General features: G+C 40.8%; 1 protein-coding gene across 14 annotated transcripts in view; it reads right to left on the bottom strand.

Moving 5' to 3' along the window:
- ATG13 (autophagy related 13) overlaps nucleotides 1-19,980 on the bottom strand; it is a 50,773-nt gene extending 30,793 nt beyond the window's left edge. For 2 of the 14 annotated variants that reach the window (XM_082340207.1, XM_082340209.1), the window contains exons 1-2: nucleotides 19,499-19,857; nucleotides 19,013-19,125 (exon numbers count right to left, since the gene is read on the bottom strand). The gene's annotated coding sequence lies outside the window, so the exon portion shown is untranslated. Of the gene's footprint in view, nucleotides 1-19,012; nucleotides 19,126-19,498; nucleotides 19,860-19,961 lie in introns of those variants that run through there. The other 12 variants (XM_082340218.1, XM_082340219.1, XM_082340212.1 and 9 more) reach the window with 10 other exon arrangements.
- Between the last annotated feature and the right edge of the window lie 61 nt (nucleotides 19,981-20,041).

Here is a 20,041-nt window from a genome sequence, read left to right on the forward strand (position 1 = left end):
AGTTTACTGACTAATGCAGCACCTACCACAGAGGAGAAACCTCAACAAAAAATAACTCAAAGCAGTGGCTTAGAACTATGGCTCATATGGGGTCTTCAACAAAGAATAATAACTTCATAGAGAAATGACAGGACAAAGGAAAGCAGTTTTAGGCATTCAAGAGTGCAGGCTGTGGGAGGAAACTAAGTAAGGGAGCAAGGTTTGTTTGCAGATTTCTCTGGTGTCTTCTCAGGTCTGCTAAGAATCTGTCTCCAGTAAAAAAGGGGAATTTATATCCCGCCTTTAGGCAGAAAACGGGAGGGCAGAGAAAGGTTCTCCTGCATTTGCTGCTTCTTAACTGCCTTCAGCTCAAAATAATTATTATGTCAAAGAGGCATATTTTGGGATGACATATTCTGGATTCCTTCATTCTCAAGAGGAAAAGGCCACTGGACTTGGCATTACATTGTTAATGACCTTTGAGAGGAGAGTTTCTTAGGGTGGTAGTGAGGAATGGATTCAGCTACTTCTGAGATGTTAGACAGGAAAAGAGCTCAAGCTTCTCCGTTAAAAGGATTTTCCCTGTAGGATAGGAATATCTGAGCAAATTTACGGTGGGGGGGGGGGGGAAGAAACCAATGAAGGAGAAATAAAATCTTTGAGAAGAAATAATTGATGAGATGCCACAGGAGAATCCACTGATCAAATTACAAAGGACTCATCTTTGGGGGCCTATCAAATAATATGCTTGACATGTACACCCACCTTCAGGCCTTCCTAATTTTGGTTGAAAAGAACACTAACAAATATTAAAGTAAAAATAAAAAGACCTTTTAAAGGGTTAAACAGCTCAAGGCCCTGAAGCAACACAGCAACAGATCTGAGATAAGAACAGTGCTGGAGGATTGGGCTGCCCCTATCTTACACTGAAGCGGGCAAGTGCTCCCACTACCAGAGTATCTACCAAAGCACAAACATTATAATGGCACAATGACTCTTGTGACTTTTTGTACCACTGGAAGCACTCAAAGGATTATGTAACTAGAGTTAGTTATTGAGCCAAAAAGGGTGGTCTCCACAGAGAAAAAGTTCTCTCAGAGGGATCAGAGCTTATTGTCCCCTTAGGCCTAGGCTATCTATCAAGGATGTTAGTTCATCCTTTACAATAGAAATGTAATAGAAAGTTTACTTTTGCTTTGCACTTTGCAAAATTCCTTCTTTGAGTGCTCCAAGGAATATAAAGGGAAATTTGGTACAAACATTAAAAACACTGAATTTTTTCTTTTTTTCTGCCCTTTACTACACTAGCCAATTACTGAATCCTTCAAACTTATGCTTATACAAAATCCTTTATATTAGCGGCATTTTCATTTCCATAGATAACCACCTTAATCCAAGTCTCATTTCTTATCTGGAAGAGACTCTCTTGGTTAGTTACTTTACCTTTGAAGAGGATAGGCTATGCCATCCTAAAATATGCCACTTTGGCATAAAGATTATTTTAAGCTGAAGACATTTGAGATTCAACAGATGTAGAAAAGAAATGTTCTCAGAGCTTCCCTTATCTGACTAAAAGCGGAAACTTCTAAGAAATGAGGACTGCCATAAATTCCCATTTCAGGTTGGCTTCTACTCCCAGGAGAGAGACCTAGTATAAACCTAATATAAATCCCCTATCTGGGGGAGTTTCATAGTCATGAAGAAGACGGAAAGACCATTTGCACCCACACAAGCAAATGTTATCACAAACTTTCTTATTTCCCATTTGTTCTCCTAAACACCCATTCTTCTTTCCTAAAGAAACTAATTTTTCTTCCCACAAAACCTTTTTCCCCTCTCTTTCTCCTACTGAGTTAGGCATATAAGTCCCAAATTTTTACCACCTCCTTGAGCTATTCATCACTGAGCACTCCTGTGGTATACACTTTGCAGGCATTAATAAACTCTGTCTTTTCTCTTGCTAATCTATCTTTTGTTGGTTTAATTTGCACACCCCCATCTGCTGAATCCAAGAAGTTATAGGAAAAGTTTCTTCCCCAACACCTCCTTCCAGATTATACTGTAAACCTCAGGTAAACCACTGAAAGGCTAGTCTAATAAAGCATTATGTCATCATATTGCTCCTATGTGCCAGAACTTTGGGCAGACTCCTCAGTCTGACCTTCAAGAGTCCACATACAAAGTCAGCGGGGAAAATAGGTAAAGTGATTTTGCAAAGGTAATCAGAGGCTTGCTGGTACTTTCAGGAAAGATCTTGGTCATTGAAACTAGCAAATAAATGATGATCCTGGACAAGGATCTAGTCCTTGAATGCACATGCTCAGGAAACTAATTTTATTAGTTCAGTCAAGGTTTGGGGGACTTCAGTTACAAGAGACAGTTTACATACCATAAATCCAATTTATTAATTGAGAAATAAAACTGCCAAGTCGATAGAAAGAAGCATCAAGTGATCAACATGTTGCCTTTCCTACAAGGAGGCCATTTTGGGAACCTAAAATCGTATCAACTCACTATTAGCTTCATACTATCTTTCTCTACCTCAGGAACAAGCACGTTGGAATTCTGCCACCAAGAGTCTAGAGAGGGCCTTCCTGGCTGACAATGCATGTATGTGACTTTCTTTCCTTTAGACTTTACAGACCACTGCCCATATCAGTCACTGTCACCAACATGTTATAACTGCCAAAGACCCTTGATGGAACGGGTTTTAAGAAAATATATCAGCTGCTAGAAGACTAAGCCAAAGTAGGGCTTTTAGGTTACTACTTAGTTTAAGTCAGGGCCACTTTAACCTCTTAGCATTCTAGTCTCTCAGTTACATAGCAAACTCTTCTGCAAGTGAAACAGGAGGGAAGGAGGCAGGGCACAACCTTTGAAAGAATGACATAGCCTGAGGACATGACGTAAACTGATTAGAACCAAATGGGTCCAAGATGGCGGACAAGTCGACTTCCACTAGACCTTGAGCCTCAGTACACGCTCACATCAGCAAGCTAAATGACACACCCACAGGCGCCATGACAGTTTCAAGACGGACCATAAGGATCAAAAAGTGGGCGGTGGCCCAATTCCTGGAAATCCCCACCCCTTCCTAAAATAGCTGGAATAATCCTCCCACTCATTAGCCTATGAAATTACCCACTCCTATAAAAACTGACAATCCCATACCCTGGTGCCTTTCTCACCTTCTGAGATGGCCCACACTCTGTGGAGTGCATTTCTCTCTAAATAAATCCACTTCTTACTTATCACTTTGTCTCTCACTGAATTCTTTCTGCTATGAGACATCAAGAACCTGAGCTTCATTAAGTCCTGAAACCATGTGTGTGATCTCAGTTGGAAGACCATGGGTTTTGGCTGGGTTCGAGTCCCCGCACGTGGGTTCAAGTGCCAATCTGAGGTGCAAGGTTTCACAAGCATTCAAATTTCATGTCCCTTTCCTGTTAATATGTTGAATAAGCAAGCTCATCAGCGCTACTTATTACCTCCTTTATTAAATTTTTTTGCCTTAGGGACATAAACCAATTACTATGTATGATTTTGGACATTTACAAAAAGTTCTATGTGGTTCCCACCCACATATACTTGATTAAATTTACCAGGGGTCACCTCTAAAATGGCTTAATTAGGCCAAAAATATATTTATGAATCATAATGCTCTTAATATTGCTGTCCCTTCAAGTTTCATCAGCATCTATTTCCCCAGACTTGCCACTTGTAGCTTTTCTTGTCTGAGAAATACCTCACTTAATTAAGGCCTTTCTTCAAGGCTTAAGACATTTAACAAATAACAAAAACTATTTACTGGACCTTGATTAGCAATTTCAATTTAGCAACATTCTCTACACATCATTTTCATTAACAGAAGTTCATAACAACAAATAATTCTGTCAGGTTCCCACAGTGTTTAGAACATGTGCAGGCTTCTGCCATACTAAAATGTTTTTAAACAATTATCTGAAAATAGAATGGATAAGCAAAATGTGGTATATACATGCAATGAAATATTATTCCGCCTTAAAAAGGAAGGAAATTCTGACACATGCTACAACATGGATGAACTTTGAGGACATTATGCTAAAGTGAAAAGAACTAGTCACAAAAAGACAAATCCACTTATATGAGGTACTTAGAGTAGTCAAAATCGTAGAGACAGAAAGTATAATGGTGGTTGCCAGGAGCTGGGGGGAAGAGAGAATGGGGAGTTGCTGTTTAATAGGTAGAGTTTCAGTTTTACAAGATGAAAAGTTATGAGGACGGCGTACGGTAGTGAAGGCTGCACAACAATGTGAATGTATTTAATGCTGCTGAACTGCACACTGAAAAATGGTTAAGATGGTAAATTCTGTTGCTTGTATTTTAACACACACCCAAAAAGAAAAAAATATGCCATTACTAAATAAATAAAGTTTCCCATCATTATGTAATGGATGTAGATAATCACCAACACCCAAATACTAGACAGAAGATTCTACAACACTGCTCAAGTGCAAATGATACAATCAGGTAAGGGAAAAGTATAGTTATCTGGATAGACAGGTTTTTTAGATCTTTTACTTACTTTCATACTGAAATGCTAATTTTAAATTTTAAAAATATGAGTTCTTCTTAGGCAGACAAAAACCATTTATCTCAACTACTTTCCCAATCCTCAGTTAAAAGCACAGAAATATAAAAGCTATACATAAACCCAGAAGAAGAAATAACAATGAAAGATGTCAACAAAATATTGGGGGAAAAAAGTGAACAGACTGGTTAAGGATAAAGGTTCAATGTTTATTTCTGCTCACTCCTAAAAAAAGGGTGGGGGACTTAAAAAGCATACACACAGACGAGAGACAACAAGATCAAAGTTCGGGAAGGTAGAAAGTAGAAGAAATAGATAACTGACTAAGCAGAGCACAGCTGATATCCAAGCCAGCAGCGGGAGAAACCCTAAACAAAGAAAGCTCTTCTGAACCAAAGAACCTAAGAAAGTCTAAGGAATTAGTCACCAGGTAGCTACTAAAGTAGGGTGGCAGATGGGGCTGAAAACAGGAAGATTATTTGAAAGTCCACAGAAGAAGCAGTTAGACCCCACTCTAAGCCCTACACCCACACCATGACCCCACTCAGACCAGAACTGCCCTTCCTTCCTAACGTTAGAAGGCTGGACATTGGGAGGTCCCTAAATGGTGGAGTAGGAAGACCCTGATCTCACCTCCTCTCACAAAACTTACAATTATGTACAGAACAACTACTGAGGAAAAAGACCCTGACCCTAACCCTAACCTACCAGAAAAGATCTTCTACAACTAAAGATAAATAGAAGGAGCCACAACAAGATGGGTAAGAGTAGGGAGTCCCAGTACAGTCACGACCCATGCCCCCAGTTGAGGAACCCACAAACATAAGAATAATTACCATTGCAGAGATTCTCCTCAAGGAGCAAGGGGTCTGAGTCCCACATTGGACTACCCAGCCTGGGGGTCCTATGCCAGGAAGACAAGCCCCCAGAATGTTTGGCTTTGAAGGTCTGTGGGGCTTACATCTGGGAGCACCAGAGGGCTGTGGGAAATAGAATGGAGTCTCTTAAAGGGCACACAAACTCTCACATGTGCCGGGACCTTTAAGGCAGAAGTAGTAATTTCAAAGGAGCCTGAGTCAGAACTACCTGCTGATCTTGAAGAGTAACTACCTGCTGATCTTGAAGAGTCTCCTGGAGAGGCAGAAGGCAACTGGAGTTCACCCCGGGGACATAGATACTTGTGGCAGTCATTTTTGGGAGCTTGTTCTACCACATGGACACTGGTGCAATCACCATTTTGGAATCCTCCCTCTACCACTAGCATGGTGTGTGTGTGTGTGTGTGTGTGTGTGTGTGTGTACACACACACACACACAATGGAATACTACTCAGGCATAAAAGAGAATGAAAATTTGCCATTTGCAACAACATGATGGACTTGGAGGGTATTACACTTAGTGAAATAAATCCGAGAAAGTCAAATACTGTATATTATCACTTATATGTGGAATCTAAAAAAAAAAAACAAATGAATGAATATAACAAAACAGAAACAGACTCATAGATAGAGAGAAAAAATTAGTGGTTACTAGTGGGGAGAGGGAAGCGGGGAGGGGCAAGATAGAGGTAGGGGATTAAGAGATATAAACTACTATGTATAAAATAAATAAGCTACTAAAGGTTGTTGACTAACAATCAATCAACCAATCAATCACCTACAAGGATATGTAGCCAATATTTCACATTTATTTAATTTATGTTTTTGGCTGTGCCATGCGGCATGTGGGATCTTTATTCCCCAACCAGGGATTGAACCCATGCCCCCTGCATTGGGAGCATGGAGTCTTAACCACTGGACCGCCAGGGAAGCCCAGTAGCCAATATTTTAGGATAAATATAAATGAAGTATAATCTATAAAAAATTTGAATCATACCTGAAACTAATATAATATTGTAAATTATACCTCAATTTAAAAAAGTAAAAAAACACTAAAATAAATAAGAAAAATAAAAAGGACTGGACATTAACTTTTTGGAAACAGTGAATCAAAAACATGGTGAACTTTGGTTATCAAAGTCTTTATGAGACACTCCCTCTCCCACTTCTTGAGCTCCCTTCCTCACTAAGCTTGAAAAATACTGGCAGCCACAATGGAGGCTTTCATCAAGTAACTGGGGATCCTTGGCTGTCCCATTCACATTTGAGCATGAGGCACCGAAAAGACAGAAACTCAGGGTATATGAGTGAGTCTGGTAAACTGGTAGGGCTCCAAGAGGGTCATCAGGAACAAGCTGGGCGCAGCCTCACCCTTTTTTCAATGGAAAGAAACCTCAAGTGTCAGTATATAGAGGTTTTTCCCTCCAAAGACACTTAATTTCTCCAGAGGAGCCTCCAATCTCCTGCTGAAAACAAGTTTTCAACTCCTTTGGGTGAGTTACAGAAATGCAACTGTTGGATCATATGGTAAGAGTATGTTTATTTTACAAGAAATCATCAAACTGTCTTCCAAAGTGGCTGAAAGTTTGCATTCCCACCAGCAATGAGTGAGAATTCCTGATGCTCCATGATCTCTCCAGCATTTGGTGTTGTCAGTGTTTTTGGATTTTGGCCATTCTAATAGCTGTGAGATGGCAACTCATTATCTTAAAAGATACCCCTTTTGGGACTTCCCTAGTGGTCCAGTGGCTAAGACTAGGCACTCCCAATGCAGGGAGCCTGGGTTCGATCCCTGGTCAGGGAACTAGATCTCACATGCCACAGCTAAAGATCCCGCACACTGCAACGAAGATCGCGCGTGCCGCAACTAAGACCAAATAAATAAATAAATAATTTTTTTAAAAAGATATATCTTTTGCAAATATTTTCTCCCAGTCTGTAGCTTGTCTTCTAGTTCTCTTGGACAACCTTAGTTTTTTTGAAAAGCAAATTTATACACGGAACTAATCTAAAGAGTTAAAGCTTCCTTGATTTATCTTAAGGATGTTAAAGCTTCCTTGATTTATCTTAAGGATGAATGTTATTAAGCAAATTCAGTTGTTTTGAGTAACAGCTCCTGGCATATTAACAATATTGCTTTCATATTTGTTTAATGCCTACTTCTATTCACACATACTCTACAAAACAGTAACCTCAAAACTATTACAGAGATAACAGGACATTTTGCCTGCAATTAAAAAAACAAACTTGCTGACAAATGCTCAGCACAGCATTATTTTCAAGACTGATAAGTGTTTAAATAACACTTTATACACATAAAGTGTTTTTAAACTCATGTTTGTCATGCAATATGTAAAAGTTTGGGGAACACTGAAATTAAAACTGACAATTTTACATTTGCTTCTTCAACTAACAGTGGAAGAGCAGAGATAATCTTTTCTTGCCGTAGTCATTATTCTACAGCAAGAATTTTCACATTAGAATTTTCACATTTTCTCCAACACTGGTTTCAAAGGCAGTTGTACAATAAGTGGGGGGGGAAGAATACTTATTCACAGTAAATTGCCACTTAGTAAATGTATAATAAATAAAGATTTAGGAAAATCACCATTTTGGGAGTTCCCTGGCAGTCCAGTGGTTAGGACTCAGAGCTTTCACTGCCGTGGCCTGGGTTCAATCCCTGGTCAGGGAACTAAGATCCCACAAGCCGTGTGGCGCAGCCAAAAAAAAAAAAATCACAATTTTGCAATCATCACAGGAATAACTGGTTCAAGCAAATCACCAGTAGATGATAAAACCACTGTAAATATACCTTTTGTCAACAAATTTTCACGCAGTCTTCCTGCTTATTGACTTATTAATTACAAAGAGAAGTCAGATGAACACAATCTTAATCAAAGAAACATACCAACAACTGAAAAACTGACATTACATCCTCTTGATGTGATGTAGGGAGAAGGACATATCACTTATGTAGCTTTTCTATTAAAACTGTATAGGGGCTTCCCTGGTGGCGCAGTGGTTAAGAATCCACCTGCCAGTGCAGGGGACATGGGTTTGAACCTTGGTCCAGGAAGATCCCACATGGCACGGAGCAACAAAGCCCGTGCGCCGCAACTACTAAGCCTGCGCTCTAGAACCCGCGAGCCACAACTACTGAGCCCACGAGCCACAACTACTGAAGTCCATGCACCTAGAGCCCGTGCTCCGCAACAAAAGAAGCCACCGCAATGAGAAGCCCGCACACTGCAACGAAGAGTAGCCCCCGCTCGCCGCAACTAGAGAAAGCCCGCGCGCAGCAACGAAGACCCAACGCAGCCAAAAAAAAAAAAAAAAAAAAAAAAAAAAAATGTATAACCCAAATCTAACCATGAGGAAGCAATCAGATGAGCTTATATTGAAAGACAGGGCATTTTACATAATAATGGGCTTGTACTCTTCAAAAAAGTCAATCTTATGAGAGAAAAAGTCTGAAGAACTGTTTTAGAGTAAAGGCAATAGGAGTATGACAACTAAATGCAATGCTTAACCCAGGACTTTTTTTTTTTTAAAGTTGCTATAAAGGAGGGCATTGAAACAATTTGGCAACATTTGAATACTGACTGTATACTACATAACCAGTATTGCATCAATATTAAATTTCCTGAATTTGATACAATTACACTTTGTTCAGTGTTCTTGTCTTAAGAGATACAAGTAACTTTTCTCAAGAGTCCAGGGGAAAAAAAGAAAAAGAAAAAAGTAAGAAATCGTGCGTTGTTCTATTATACAGTATGTGATACATACAGAGAGAAGTAAAGCAATGTGGCCAAGAGAGAACAATGTATGAATGTAGGTGAAGAGTATATGAAAGTTCACTGTAATATTCTTACAATTTTTCTGTATGTCTTACATTTTTCAAAAATAATCTAACAAACAAAATCCATTCTCATCAAATGGTCTATAGCAGGGTAAAGATCTTAACTAACTTTCACCCAGCATAAAAGTTTTCTATCTCCTTGTAGACCTATTTCAAATACAATTTTTGAAACATCTGAATGACTGCTCTAGCTATACTTCCAAGATCCCATCACAGGACATCCTTGCCTTGAGAGTGAAGGAGACAAAGAGTTCAATGCACTGCGCCATGTCAGACACGAGTTTCAAATCTCGGAGGACATCCAACAACAATGTGGACTGAACTAATGTGATTAGTAACACCCCACCCCTGCCCACTACAGGTACACAAAAATGCAAGTAAGATATGACAATAAAAAGGTTTTGATACACAGCTAAACCAGAAAGATTGAAAAATCCCAGGTTCCAGAAAAAAAGGTAAGTTAAAGCCATAGATATAAGGGAAAATTGATGCCAGGGAGCTGAGGTTTATGGGGAGCAAGGTCAGATTCTTATAACGAACACATGAGAACAAGAGTGGGGTGTGGGGGAATCACACCTCAAGCTTATGGGCAGGTAGAAACCTCCCCTGCAGAAAACCCCAGAGCCAAGTGCTCCTTGATCAGAGGCCAGAAGAATCCTAGAGAAGCAATGAAGAGCTTTGCCATCTATCATGGCAAGATTGGGAGGTGGGGAAGTTACTCTCAAAACTTCAAAAGCATACATCAGTAAGGTACACAGATATAAGATCCAAAACTACACTACCTACATGGATGGTAAGGAAACAAAAAGCCAAGAAATTAACCTAAAAACTTGTCCAAAACCACTGAAACTCTTAGAAACAGGCAGAAGGAAGCCCGAAGGAGCCTTGAGAGAAGCTTTCACAGACTTGGATCATCAACAGCCTACTGCCAGGCCATTCATAACCCTTCCTTCCAACTTTTAGCTAGATGAACTCAGAATTTAAAAATCTGCAGATTGCACATGGAAATAAAACACCAAGAACTCAAAAGAACAAGACAATGTGAGAGACTACACATCTGAGACAGGAGATTGGGCAAGCTAAGAAGAAATACGCTTATTTATGAACTTGTTAAACACGTTGACTTAGAATGTTAAGGCAGTAGGTTAAAATTTTTTAAAGAATCACTTTAGTTTTTCTTAACAAACTGAGTTATAATTCACATACCATAAAATTTACCATTTTAGGGCTTCCCTGGTGGTGCAGTGGTTAAGAATCCGCCTGCCAGTGCAGGGGACATGGGTTCGGGCCCTGGTCCGGGAAGATCCCACATGCCGCGGAGCAACTAAGCCTGTGCGCCACAACTACTGAGCCTGCGCTCTAGAGCCTGCGATCCACAACTACTGAGCCCGCGTGCCACAACTACTGAAGCCCACAAGCCTATAGCTTGTGCTCTGCAACAAGAAGCCACCGCAATGAGAAGCCCACGCACCGCAATGAAGAGTAGCCCCTGCTCGCCGCAACTAGAGAAAGCCTGCGTGCAGCAACGAAGACCCAACGCAGCCAAAAATAAATAAATAAATAAATAAAAATTGAAAAAAATTTTTTACCATTTTAAAGTGTACAATTCAGTGCTTTTTAGTATATTCACAAGGATGTGCAACCATCACATTTTTATCACATTGAAAAGAAATCCCACATCTGTTATCCATCACTCCCCTTCCCCTTCTCCCTGTCCTTGGCAACTACTAGTGTGCTTTGTTGCTATGGACTTGCTTATTCTGGAAGTTTCACATAAAGGAAATCCTATGTCACCTTTTTGTGACTTGCTTCCTTCACTTAGCATGTTTTCAAGGTTCACTCTGTATTTTAGCATGTGTCAGTACTTCATTCCTTTTTATGGCTGAATAATATTCCACTGAATTGGTAGACTACATTTTGTTAACTGACTCATCAAGTGATGGACATCTAAGTTGTCTCCACTTTTTGGCTACTGTGAATAATATTCCTGAGAACACTCATGGGCAAGTTTTTGTGTTAACATATGATTCTCTTGGGTATATACCTACAAAGGAAATTGCTGGATCATATGGTGATTCAACATTTAATTTTTTTGAGGAACTGCCAAACTGTTTTCCAAGGCAGCCATGACATTTTACATTTGGTAATCGCTTAATTTTAAGATTAGGGTATATATAATGAGTACAGAGATGACAGACATTATGAATGGGTCTTTCTTTTTTTCTTTTTTCTCCAAGTATTTCCTTGTTACTCCTTTGCCTTTTAATCCATAATATATAACCCAGATAAATAGGCTATTGCTGTATTCTATAAGGTTTTTTTTTAATTTACAAAAACAATGGATAGTTCTTCTCTCAGAAAACAAATGTAGTTGTAATTTGTATGACTTCAAGCTAATTTTAAAAAGTTTTTATTATGAAAAATTTTACACATCACTCAGCTTCAACAGTGTAGAGAATAAGTTCTTCCCTCAGCCTCTGCCAGAAACACACGTTAATTTCTCCCTGGAAGAAAATAATGTTGTCCTAAAGCATAAATTATCTCTGTAACTTTTCAAATACAATTTCTGGCACCTGTTAAAGTAAACCAGGCACTCAAGGAGACAAACACAAATGATCAAAATCCAAAAGATATTAGAAACACATTAACAGTTATCAGACACAGACCTTAAAATTACTATGCTTAATATGTTCAATTAAATGAAGCACAAAATTGAGAATTTGGACAGAGAACAAAAATGTATAAAAAGTAGGTAAGTATGATCCAGCCAGATTAGTAGGGAGACATAAAAGTGACCAAAAGAGACTAACAGTAGATTATAGTAGGGAGTCAATGCAGATTCTTCTATAGGTAAAACTTTAGGGACATTAATCTGAATATAGAGAAGGGGAGATGAAATAAAGGGACCAGAGGCAGGAAGACCAGCTAGGAAGCCATTTCAGTAATCCAGATGAGAGTTGGTAATAGCACTGGACTAAGGTGAGGCAGTCAATAAAGGAAGGAAAGAGCAAATAATTTCAAAGAAACAACTGAATAATTTGGCAAGAGATTATACAAAAATGACCCCAGATAATATCTCCAGCCCCTAAAACTGGGAAAAGTTAATTAACATCAATTACTGAAAAAATAATTATGCTTTCCAATTTTTAACAGTTTTAAAATGTTCTGGATTCAGGCTTAAAAGCTCAGTGTGGCAAATCAGGAGCAGTTAATAAGAAAAAACAGTTAAGGGAGTTCCCGGCGGTCCAGTGGTTAGGACTCTGCGATTCCACTGCAGGGGGCACGAGTTCAATCCCTGATCAGGAACTGAGATCCCGAAAGTTGGGTGGTGCAGCCATAAAACAACCCCCCCCAAAAAAAACCCAGTTAGGTACAAGTTCAAGGGTAAAGGGAACAAAACTGTAATTTCCTCACTTTCTAGGCATCAGAATTAGTAAATCATAAAGATCTTTTTTTCCATTTAGAAAGTTCTTTGTAGACAAATGAGAAACAGAATGGAAAAGTTTAAACAACTGAAATAGTCTTCTACCAAAAGAGTTACAAAGAAAGTCTGAAAATAAAGAAGCAAGCAGAGATACACTCACTTGGGGTGGGGGGGAAGGAAGAAAAAAGAAAGAAAAGAAAAATAAAGCAGGGCCTTCCCTGGTGGCGCAGTGGTTAAGAATCCACCTGCCAATGCAGGGGACACAGGTTCGAGCCCTGGTCCGGGAAGATCCCGCATGCCGTGGAGCAGCTAAGCCCGTGCGCCACAACTACTGAGCCTGCGCTCTAGAGCCCACGAGCCACAAATACTGAAGCCCACGTGCCACAACTGCTGAAGCCTGCGTGCCTAGCGCCTGTGCTCCGCAACAAGAGAAGCCACCGCAATGAGAAGCCCGCGCACCGCAACGAAGAGTAGCCTCTGCTTGCAGCAACTAGAGAAAGCCCGCGCGCAATGAAGACACAACGCAGCCAAAAATAAAATAAATACATTAAAAGAAAAAGAAAGCAGAAGTGTCAATATTTATGACAATTCCAGACCAGAAGTGATGAAATGAGATTAAAAGGGACATTCAGTAATGATAAAATAACCTCTGAAAATGATAGCCATAAACCTTTACCTGTAAGCAATATAGCAATAAAATACATAAAGCAAAAATTCCTAGAGATACTAGGAGAGCTTGATAAAACCAAAACTATACCTTAAGATTCAACATACCTCTTTGATATATCAAATAGATATAAAAAATTTTTGAGGATCTGAAAAATAAAAACAAGCCATTCAGGGCTTCCCTGGTGGCGCAGTGGTTGAGAATCTGCCTGCTAATGCAGGGGACACGGGTTCGAGCCCTGGTCTGGGAAGATCCCACACGCCGCGGAGCAACTGGGCCCGTGAGCCACAACTACTGAGCCTGCGCGTCTGGAGCCTGTGCTCCGCAACAAGAGAGGCCGCGATAGTGAGAGGCCCGCGCACCGCGATGAAGAGTGGCCCCCACTTGCCACAACTAGAGAAAGCCCTCGCACAGAAACGAAGACCCAACACAGCCAAAAATAAATAAATTAATAAAATTAAAAAAAAAAGATTTAAAGTAACTAAGTCATAAAGTAATCCGTATAAAAAAAAAAGCCATCTATATATATATATATATATATATATATATATATATATATATATATATATATGGTGGCATATAGTGCGAGTCACTCAATCTTTTTGTACTTCAGATTCCTTTCTCATAGGGTTGTGGTGAGGATGAAATGAGATAGTTCCTGTAAAGAGTAGTTGCCACATATGAGATCCTCAATAAAGCTCTTAGTTATCTAACTCCACCTTTCACATTGTTCTCTTAGGTTCAAGGGACACCATAAACTGATCATGTTCTTGACCATTTAAAAAATTTTTTTCCAAGGGCTTCCCTGGTGGCGCAGTGGTTAAGAATCTGCCTGCCAATGCAGGGGACACGGGTTCGAGCCCTGGTATGGGAAGATCCCACATGCCGTGGAGCAACTAAGCCCGTGAGCCACAATTACTGAGCCTGCGCGTCTGGAGCCTGTGCTCTGCAAGAAGAGAGGCCGCGACAGTGAGAGGCCCGCGCACCGCAGTGAAGAGTGGCCCCCGCTCGCCGCAACTGGAGAAAGCCCGCACACAGAAACGAAGACCCAAGACAGCCAAAAATAAATAAATTAACTAATTAATTTAAAAAAAAAAAATTTTTTTTAAAAATTTTTTTTCCAAGATGTTATTGCCCATAATCCAATAAACTAGAAACATATGATAAAAAGTTAACCGTGTATACACTAGGAAGCTTTTTATAGAAATTAACAAAATGAAGAATATTTGACAACAAATGAGACACAGCAAAAGAAGAATTCAGAGGAAAATTTATAGCCTTTATAATTAAAAAAAAAACTCAAATAAGTATTCAATTTAAGAAACCAGAAAGTAAAATAAACCAAAAGAAAATGGGAAGTGGGAATAAAGATAAAAGACAAAAGCTGTGCTTGATTAACTACGGAACAATTTAAAAACCAGTCTACAGAATACATAAGGCCAATATCTGATTTCTTGAAAATTCCAACAGAAACAGATTAAAGCATAAAAACACCCTTAAGCTTATATTTAAAACAGGGCATTTAAACCTCCACAAGTATGTCTCTACATAATCTCTACTAATGACATAATAGCTCTGGGCAATACAGGACGAATGTGAGGGTGGGGACAAACCACCCTGGAAGGCCTGGAAAGAATAATATGATTTTTAACTCAATTTCTTTCATATTTGTATGAATCAAAAGTCAAGAGTGAAAACAGTATTTTCCAAAATAAGAATACTGGGTTATCACTTCTATACATTCTTTTTTTAAGTTTGTTTTTTTTTTTTTTTTTAAAAGCACTTTTCTTTTTTTTTTTATAGCTACTTTATTTATTTATTTTATTTTATTTTTGGCTGTGTTGGGTCTTCGGTTCATGCGAGGGCTTTCTCTAGTTGAGGCAAGTGGGGGCCACTCTTCATCGCGGTGCAGGGACCGCTCTTCATCGCGGTGCGCGGGCCTTTCACTATCGCGGCCCCTCCCGTCGCGGGGCACAGGCTCCAGACGCGCAGGCTCAGTAGTTGTGGCTCACGGGCCCAGCTGCTCCGTGGCATGTGGGATCTTCCCAGACCAGGGCTCGAACCCGTGTCCCCTGCATTAGCAGGCAGATTCTCAACCACTGCGCCACCAGGGAAGCCCTATACATTCTTTATTTACCTTTATTTTTACTAAGATACTATTGACAGACTGTGCATGTTAATTGAGTTGTTTTTCTATGTAGTGGTGATTCACAATCTTCTCCCTTCTCTTGTAACCAAGGGCATATGGGGGACACCACCAGGGCAAAACCAAATTTCTTGTGCCACCTATACTGGTATTTAGAGGCTTTCTTTTTTTTTTTTTTTAGAAAGGTAATTTTAAATTTATTTACTTATTTATTTATTTTTGGCTGTGTTGGATCTTCGTTTCTGTGCGAGGGCTTTCTCTAGTTGCGGCGAGCGAGCGGGGGCCACTCTTCATCGCGGTGTGTGGGCCTCTCACTATCGCGGCCTCTCTTGTTGCCGAGCACAGGCTCCAGGCGCGCAGGCTCAGTAGTTGTGGCTCACGGGCCCAGTTGCTCCGCAGCATGTGGGATCTTCCCAGACCAGGGCTCGAACCCGTGTCCCCTGCATTGGCAGGCGGATTTTCAACCACTGCACCAACAGGGAAGCCCTAGAGGCTTTCTCTAACAAACTGGCTCACATTTACTCTACAGTTAAAAACAATTATTTAAAATTAATTTTACATCCTCTTAAGGGATTTAAAATCTTTTTAAAGATTCAAAACTAATTTTACATCCCTTTAAGGATTTTAAATCGTTTTAAGATTTAAAACCCAAACTTCAAGTTGTTGTCTTTTTTTTTTTTTTTTTTTGGGCTGTGCACCACTCGGCATGCGGGATCATAGTTCCCTGACCAGGGATCAAACCCGTGACCCTCTGCGGTGGAAGCGTGGAGTCTTAACCACTGGACTTTGAGGAATTCCCAAGAAAAGTTTCTTTTTCCCCTTGGTCATAGAGGACTAGTTAGCCTCCTCTGCATTCTCCCTTTGCATACACTGCCTTTATGCTGTCAGGGACTACCTGCAGTTTTTACTGCTCTCCACAATTTGACAAAGAGGAGGCAAGGACCAGTAACCCCGTGCACCCTCTCTTCTATTAAATCCATGCATGAAAAAATGAGGCCCTATGTTAATTCATTTTACTCAACACCCCAAGTTGGAAATTACTTCTAAATTATCCACACATAAAGTTTAGGTAAGCTTTTTCCAAGAATAAGCTTTTAGTAAAGTATACATATTTTAAGACTCTAAAGTCAACATACAAAGCCAAAAAAATTTTAAGCAATATAGTAGTTCAAATATTAGCTGAATAGCCTGCATTTATTACTCAGTGAGTTTCTATACTTTTCTTCCATTAAAAAATAAAACCAGGGGGCTTGCCTGGTGGCGCAGTGGTTGGGAATCCGCCTGCCAATGCAGGGGACACGGGTTCGAGCCCTGGTCTGGGAAGATCCCACATGCCGCAGAGCAACTAGGCCCGTGAGCCACAATTACTGAGCCTGCGCGTCTGGAGCCTGTGCTCCGCAACAAGAGAGGCCGTGACAGTGAGAGGCCCGCGCACCGCGATGAACAGTGGCCCCCACTTGCCGCGACTAGAGAGGGCCCTCGCACAGAAACGAAGACCCAGCACAGCCATAAATAATTATTAAAAAAATAAATAAATAAAAAAATAAAACCAGGGACTTCCCTGGTGGTCCAGTGGTTAAGACTCCTCGCTCCCAATGCAGGGGGCCTGGGTTCGATCCCTGGCCAGGGAACTAGATCGTGCATGGTCCAACTAAGAGCCTGCATGCCACAACTAAAGATCCGGGGTGCTGCAACGAAGATCCTGCAGGAGGCAATGAAGATTCTATGTGCTGCAGCTAATACCCAGCGCAGCCAAATAAATAATTTTTTTTTAATTTTTAAAATTTATTTTTGGCTGTGTTGGGTCTTCGTTGCTGCACGTGGTCTATCTCTTGTTGTGGTGAGCGGGAGCTACTCTTCGTTGCAGTGCACGGGCTCCTCATTGCAGTGGCTTCTCTTGTTGTGGAGCACGGGCTCTAGGTACGTGGGCTTCAGTAGTTGCAGCATGCAGGCTCAGTAGTTGTGGCTCATGGGCTCTAGAGCACAGGCTCACTAGTTGTGACTCATGGGCTTAGTTGCTCCGCGGCATGTGGGATCTTCCCAGACCAGGGATCAAACCCATGTCCCCTGCATTGGCAGGCGAATTCTTAACCACTGCGTCACCAGGGAAGTCCCATAAATAAATACTTTTTAAAAATAAATAAAAACAAAAAAACTTAAGTTGAATAATAAAGGGTCATAGAGTGAGGAATGCAGTGCTCCAAACATAGTGTTATGAATGTCATTTTCATCTCTTCTATAATAATGTAAAAAGTGTTTAAAAAGTAAAAGTTCTAGGGATTTCCAAGCATTACTAAGATTAAATAAGTTCCCTCCAGATAAAAATTCCAAAATAAATAACTTCCACTCCCAATGGAACAAAATGTAATTGCAGAGCTTTGGTAATGAACCTTATCAAGTGACAGCAATAAGTTCTATAGTGGTTGCACTTTCTGATTAGTCAAAATTATCTTTGAAAACTCACTCATGTAGTAGGGCTCATGTCTTTGGAAGCTCAATGTTAATGTCTTAGGCTTCTTTTTGCATTTAGGCTATGGACACCCTGCTCTGAGTCATGGAGGTCATAAGCTGATGCACCTGGGTGGATGCAAGCAGGAAAGACAATGAAAAAAAAGAGATTTCTTGCCCCCACCTCCATACAGTAGTACAATTCCAGTACGCGTATATGGTAGGACTGAATTGTGTCCAGCTGATTCTTAGTCCTTAAATAAAACAATATAATTTGGAGTATTTAGTAGCTGAAGACCTGCAGTTTTTGCAGATCCTAATAACCACTTGAGGGGAAAAAAAATACAAATAATAAGAACTGTTAGGTGTAAGTAAAGAAATAGCAATTTTTATGAAATGTAAATCTCAGAAGTTGCCATAGCCATCTTAACTTCCAACCCAAAGGGGTACAATTTGAAAACAGTGAGAGAATTAACTACATGCATTTTACTATACAGATCAATATATATGACATTTGCTTCATCACTTATTCATCATCCCCTGGGTATGAAAAATATTAACTCAGGATTCCCTTCCACAAGCACTTACAAGACTTCTGTTCGGCTGAAAAATGGAGTTGAAAGAAACAATCGAAAACGTATAATTTAATTGGAGCCACGATATCCACACATGAAAGGACTAACACATAAAACAACACACAATAACCTGGAGTTAATTTAGTGTAAAGAAAGGATCTGTTGTTTCTTATTATTGCACATCTCCCATTGAAGGTGTTCAATAAATTCTTCCACCTTAGGAGATGACTTTTAAAGTAAGTGTAATGAAAAAATAGGCACTTTTGTTCTTTAAATATTCGTTCATTCACGTCCATTCCCCCGCCCTCCACCCCTCTCTCTCTGGCTGTGGGATGGCCAGAGAGGAAGGAATACTAAAAGTGAAACGCTACACTGAATTGACCAGAAAAACTTGGTAAATAACTGATTGAGAAAGTGAAAACTGAGATGAGTTAGTGATGAATCCAAGAAGGTGCTTAGCCACTTACCCAGAGATTTACTTAATGAGAATGGATCGCAGGTTTCCACAGGTCATTCCACTGCCAGTAAGAGAGTCGTGAACCTTGGGTCCCTTTTTTCACTAGTCAACAGTCACCCTCACCTACACGCGGAGTACATATTTGGCACTCAACAAATCTTGATTGAATGAAAACCTATCTCATTCATACTGGTACCCAACCACAGAGTTATGGGCCCACAAATTCCTTCCAAAAAGCCTTACGACTTAACCCAAAGAGCTGAGAAAGCAGAGTCGAAAGCTCTGGGGATCTCTGTAAGGACTGGGAATGATCAAGGGCCAATGAAGCCTACAGTAACCCGACTTCCCAAAGAAAGCTTAGGGGACTGACCTACAGCTAGTAGGCTTCGGCTTCGCCAGGACGTACCCGACAGGCCGCAGGCCGCAGGCCGCAGGTCCACAGCCTCCCACCCGGGGGCGCTGAGAGATCCGGGGGTATCCCCCCTAAAGTTAGTACCTGTGAAGCTGCAACACAGAGAGTGGCTCGGGGCTCTCATTACGGAGGCCGGGGCCTGGGGCCGGCCAGTTGCGCCTCCTGGCTGAGAGCTCCGCGCTCCGGAGCTGCACTGACAGCACGGGTCGCAGATAATACCTCTCGCCTCAGGAGCCTCGTGGCTCGCAGGCCCCGGGAGTTTCGTTCCCAAGACTGCGCGAGTTGTCGCACTCACGTCTACAGACGCTCTTCAGGGCTTCCCTCACAGCTCAAGTGATCACTCCTGCCTTCAGCCCAGCAGCCGGTCGCTTCCCGGCGCCGCCATCGTCACTGTTTGTTTTCATCCGCTTCGGTGACGGCGGGGGGGGAGGAAGAGGGCTATGGGGGAAATACAGCTATCTAACCTCAGCCGCACTTTCGGCACACTATGGATGACCTACTTAATCTCTTTCCTCTTTGACGTTCCCATAAAAACTGGTTTCCTTACCATGTAAGTCTGATTCACCAATCTCTTCAAGCGTCTCAGAAAACAAAGGCGTAAAGAGGCGGTCTTTGAAAGAGCGTGAA

This window comes from Balaenoptera borealis, assembly GCF_965194805.1.
Source record: "Balaenoptera borealis genome assembly, chromosome: 11".
Taxonomy (NCBI): domain Eukaryota; kingdom Metazoa; phylum Chordata; class Mammalia; order Artiodactyla; family Balaenopteridae; genus Balaenoptera; species Balaenoptera borealis.